Raw genomic sequence first — 6,000 nt, 5'->3', positions numbered from 1 at the left:
ACTGGCGCTGGTGCTATTGGAGTCTCGCTTGTCTTTTGTTACTGAATTATTGCTTTTCTGTAATTTCTTAATGTGCTTCCCTCATGTAAAACTAGCTGCGTCACTACTAAGTAAACAAACTCAGGATTCACTTCAGACTCTGCTCCTCAACGGCATCTTCCCCACCAATCATTCCTGCAAGTAACTCACAGCCCCGCACCATACATCAGGCCTTGACCAAGAGAGCATATAGATATGTGTCATCTTGACTTAGTTGATAGCACTCTTGCTCAATCAGAAGATTGTGAGTTCAAGCCCTGTTTTGGGGCTTTGAATACACAGTTTAGACTGCTTTTCTGGTGCAGTACCAGGGGAGCTCTCAATTGTCAGCTGCGCAGTTCTTCAAATGAGTCATTGAATCATCTGCCAATTCAGGTGGAAATTAAAGATTTCATGATGCATTTTTGCCAACGATCCTTCAGATTAATTGGACATTTCCTGTAGGCTTTTTGTGGGACCACTCTGCACAAATTGGCAATCATGTTTGCTTATACAGTCACTACACTCGATAGCAATAATTTGCGATGCACATTGCGACATCGTGGGGTGCTTATATCAAATGCAAAAATTATGCCATTCAAAGTGCTTTCTAATAGCCTGTGGTCACCTGCTTTGTAATTATGTCTCTTAGGACCTCGATTCACCATCCATCTGTTTAGGTCACTGATTATTTTTCATTTGACTGTCCAGAAATTTGTAAAATGCAAGTCAGACAAACAAAAGCCTGTTTTTTCTGTACACACCTTGTGATGTGTAAAAGCCACTAAATATTACAGTGTTCAATGATTTTTCATTAGTAGCAAAGAAAATATCAGAAGAAGATGGGCTATGCCCCTACTCTCTGAGCAATAGCCCTTGTTCAGTTTTGAACTTGGCAAAAGGTGCAATGCTAGCAGTGACGTTAATGACTCAGTGCTTTCCAGACTAAGGCTGACATGAGACTGCTGTACAGCATTCTAATTAGAAGTGAGTGCGAGGACTGAAAATTAATGAGCCTTATTCATGATGCACAAGAATTGGAGGAGATTTTACAATCAAACACAACTGCTTCCAGCGCATCGGATTCAATCAAAGATTTTTCAAAATGGTAATCAATCTATATCCACAGTTCATTCACATTAGTTTGTGCCCCAGCTTTAAGCATTTCACAGGGCTTTCAGAAACGTGTGGAAATTTTGGTTTTCCTGTAAAGTCAAATATTAACAGCGCCTAGGAAATGAAATATCATTCAAGTTGAAGCAACAAGTTTTGTTTATGCTGGTATCATTAAAAAACATGCTTCAGATCCCAGCATGCAACATTTAGACTTCTGCCAACTGGGAAGGGGTGACTAACTATGGACCACCACTCCAGAGTATGCATCAATTACACTGATTATAAAATTGGTATCTTTCATAATGAATACAGTTCCATAGCATGCTGTACTCTGTTTCCATTGGTGTCAAGCTATCATGATAAGGCTGCACTGCTGATGCAAGTCTGAGTGAGCATCATTCACACTGGAAGTCCAAGTAACTGATGCAATTCATCACAGTCTATATATCACAGTCTGAGGCATACAGCATGTACATGACTACCTTCTTAGACCCTCAGACCTGCAATGTCTCAGCTTCAGCTGGAAGGATCAGTGACATTGGTTACTACATTGTCATCTTGAATTGTCCAACAAAGGGATGAAGATCAATGGTTCATTTTTCATGTCAGTCACAGGTATTTCTTTACATTGATAATACCATTAGCATACTGGCTTACAACTCACAGCGTGAGAGCTGATATTTGATCATGCATTCAATAAGAATGCGTTTGCTGTATGGGTTTTATTGCTGCCATGGCCTTATTCTCCATTCTGATGGAATAATTCCCATTGTAGCGGTGTCAAACAACATTTATCTTTCAATACATATTCCTGTTTGCAGTCAGGCTCTGCCACTGTTAAGCACTCTGAGAAGCTACCCTGTGTGTGTGGGGGGGGGAGGGCTATATAAGTGCAAGTTGTTGTTGTTTCAGCTTTTATCACACATGTACTGCAGAATTTCTGGTTACATTTTATTAGAAACAACTCAATTCCATTCTGTGCTATTCACTCTTTCAGCCCATTCATTGACAATTTATAAATATCAGACAGCAAATGATAACAACAACAACTTGCATTTGTATAGTGCCCTTCATGCGGGATAGGATAACAGACAGGAAGATTCACCCTAGGACTACTTTAAGAGGAAATCATAACACACAATATTAGTAAAAATGAACGATAATTAATATGGATGTAATTTTGGAACAGAGTGGATTATAAATATTAGAATGTGGTTCCAGTCAGATTTTCCCACCAGTATACTTGACTCTCAAAGCGCTCAACATGCGTTGAAGGGAATTGGCATTTAATTGAGCAGAAAGGTTTGTAATTAAGTCAGTGATTGATGAATTATTAGAGGATTGTGGTATTTGGGGACTGAAACGCTTCTTCAGTTGGTTGGGGATGGTTCGTGTCCATATGTAAAAATCAATGGAATTACAAGCTTGCAAGGGAGTCACTGTACTTAGGTCCAATAAGCAGCTTTCCTGCATACTCATGCTGTCATTGGTTGTCAAGAGCATTACATTGCAAGGTTGTATTCTACAGATCTTGATTTTCCCCAATAAACAGCATAATTTTCACAAAATATTTTTCATTTTTAACTGGAGTTGACATGATAACTGAAAAAAGCTGGTTCTCTCTTTTACACTGATCATTGGGACAGGTCAGTGATGTTCCCAGAAGCAATCCACACATCAACTTAGTGGCATTTAAAAACAATCACCTAAATATGATTTTTACATTAATTACTTAACCTAAAATGCAATTCAAACAAAAATAAGTGATGGAAATCCCAGAGACACTATTCAATATCTGATTCATGAACCTGCATGACCTTGTGCATGAGTTATCAGGTTAACCATTCATAACATATAAATCATGCCCCAAGGGTCTTCATCTTTTCTTAAACGTAGATCTTTATGACACACAGCAGCCAATTTATTTTTCACTCCAAGAATATGATGCTTCCCTTAGGACAAAGAATATTAAACATGAGCCATTTAGAAATCAATCAAATCACTTAAGTGGAAAAGATTTGAAGAAGACAACAAGAACGGTGTAAGGTCTTAAATCAATGAGCTGTGAAGAAATGAGAGCCATCAAAAGTTTACTTTCTTTCTGAAGTAAACTTTTGATGGCTTCATTTCTTGGTTGATTCACGTTTTAAACTCATGACATTGGGTGGAGTAGTTCCTATTCAGAACCAGGAGAAAATACTAGAAGACATAATTGTAAAATAAATAATGATGCAACTCGAGTGATTATTTACTTCACTTGTATCATTATTAACATATAGATAAACTAGTAAACTGAATTCTGACTCAGGTCACAGGGTTGTAAGAACATTATTGTTTTACAACAAATTGATAACATCAATAACTGAAATATTCACAGAGGCCTAAGTTACAAATGAAGATATTTCATTATTTCTAATTTGTCCTATGGGCATGCACAATCTTGAGAATAAAGCTACTCATGACTATCCTCCTGGGGGTTGGGAGGGTGGGGGGAAGTAAGCAGCGTCTTCTTGGAGCTGAACTGAACTAATCTCCAGAGACTGTGGATTTTTTTGTGGAGTTCAATGATTTCTAGATTAATAGGTTTTGACTACATGATAAAGCACTATATCAAATGCAAGGCTAATTATTTTTATTTAATTCCTATTTGCCCTCCTCAATACTATTTTAGCCCAACCATTCTAGTTCTGATGAAAGGTCACCTGAAGCAGTAACCTCTCTTTCTTTCACATTCCACTTGACCTCCCGTGAATTTCCAGCATTCTGTTTTTTTTCCAGAATTACACTATGTGTTTTCTTGTGATCTCAGTTTTCCAGCTCTTAATGTCTTTACACTTAAATTCAGATTTTTCTCCAGTCATTGATATATAAATTTTACAGACAGGAAGAATATCTGCGTCTTCACTCAAAATCTCAACAAACAGACTTAGTGTTCTGACACATTCAGTGCTATTTCCCAGAGATCCTCTAAACAATTAAATTTGTAATATTTGCCAGTGAATTCTAGTGCAAATCTAGAAAACACCTGCTATTATTGATTACCCAAATTGAGAGGCAGGCAATAGAACACATATCCTATTCATTTAGAAATGCAGAGGCTGTGTTTGCAGTATGTGAATTATATAATTTCATCAGGTAAATTAAAATTGTTCCAACAAATTCAAAATAATACCACAATTTATATTTGAAAATAATTATGTTGTATTTTACTCAGGTACAACCTCATGCTTCCTTGTGAGGAAAGTTGTTACTGTATAATAAATCGGAATGATTTCCCTGGTTACCATACTCAAAAATATTGTTTGTTGCTTACTAGTACGGGCTTTATCAAGTTGTCTCAAGGGCTTGCATTACTCTCCAACTCTCCTGAGTTTCATTTCCAAAACTCTTTCAGGACTCTTCCTCACTTTTGCAGATTCTGTCTTGTGTTTTTTTCTCTCTCTTTTACACTGATCACTGGCTTGGTCTCTTTTGTTCCACTGCTTCTAAAATCGCTTCATATTCTTACCATTTCAGACACCTCACCTTTGTAATAGTTATTGCTTTCTTCTCCTATTTTGCTTTCTTATTTCCTCTCCAATTTAGGGAATCCACTTAAAATAGTTCAGAGTAAACATGAAAGGTGAATTGGGTGGGGCAGTGGGTTAACACCCAACCCTCATTCCACTTTAGGAGCATAAATTAAAATTCACCTGAGAGAAGCCACAAATCACTACCCAGAATGCAGGATACAACTGTCAACACTGGCGAGGATGCCCTGTGTGGGAAGCTGAACAAAACAGCAGGGATTAAAATACAGATATAGTACAATAGGAATATTTTTTGTGGCTGAGGTCGATATAAAGACACATTAAGACAGAGGAGGAGGAAATTTTAGTTTGTATCTAATCCATACTTGCAGCAAGCAAGAAACAAATTATTTGAGTACGGTAACCAAGGCAACAATCACTCTTGACACCACATATCTTGTCCGGGGTTTGTTTGATACTGACACTGGTACAAAAGTAGGAAATGTTCCATTCCTTCGTGCTGACATCCCACTCCCTGATAAGAAATTCATTAAAAATATCAATTGAAAGTAGGCAGATGTGTCAAATTAATGGACTGCAGTGCCTGAAATTACTTTTGTGTGGAGATATACAGAACATTATCACAGGCTTAATATGAATTGGAATCGAAAGACTCTAAATACTGGAAGCAGTGTAGTTGCTTAGCCAAATGCAGATCACTTCTGCCCCTCTCTTATTGCTGAACTTTAAGATTTAATTACTATTCGGGATCCTAAGCTCTCTGAAGCAATTTTTGGAAAGATGTTGTGAATTTTCCTTCCTGCCAAACTCTCTCCAAACTTATCTATGAATCGCACACAACCTCCAACCCCTAGAGATTAGTTAGTGCCACAGAGATACCCTAGATGAGAGGAGAAAAGTAAATATAAATGAAATGATCAATGGCAATCTTTGGGGCAAATGTTTGACAAGTGGGCAAGATGAAAATAGTGACGATTGTTTTTTTCATATAAATGAAAGGACATCATTAAAGAGTAATATTTCCATTTGTTCATTGGATTAGTTTTTTGATCTCAATTCTGGAATGTTTTCCAGGTGCAGGCTGTTGAGAGATAATTAACCCAACTTGGTCTTAGTTTTTATTTTACTCAAATTATCTTGTTCCTGAGTGGTAATTTCTGGAACATTCTTGTTCGAGGAGAGCATAAAATTGACCAGAAGAAATGAGGACCACTCACTTTTGCTGGGCAGTATAAGTATCAGCATTTTTTTTTGGTAGTCAATAAAGTTTCTGACCTTTCTGGTATACACTTGTAATGGAATCCCCCCCATAAACAGACAGTGGAAAGGACAATAA

The sequence above is a fragment of the Callorhinchus milii genome, unplaced genomic scaffold, assembly GCF_018977255.1.
Source record: "Callorhinchus milii isolate IMCB2004 unplaced genomic scaffold, IMCB_Cmil_1.0 Scaffold7, whole genome shotgun sequence".
Taxonomy (NCBI): domain Eukaryota; kingdom Metazoa; phylum Chordata; class Chondrichthyes; order Chimaeriformes; family Callorhinchidae; genus Callorhinchus; species Callorhinchus milii.
Note: the sequence above shows the minus strand (reverse complement) of the source record.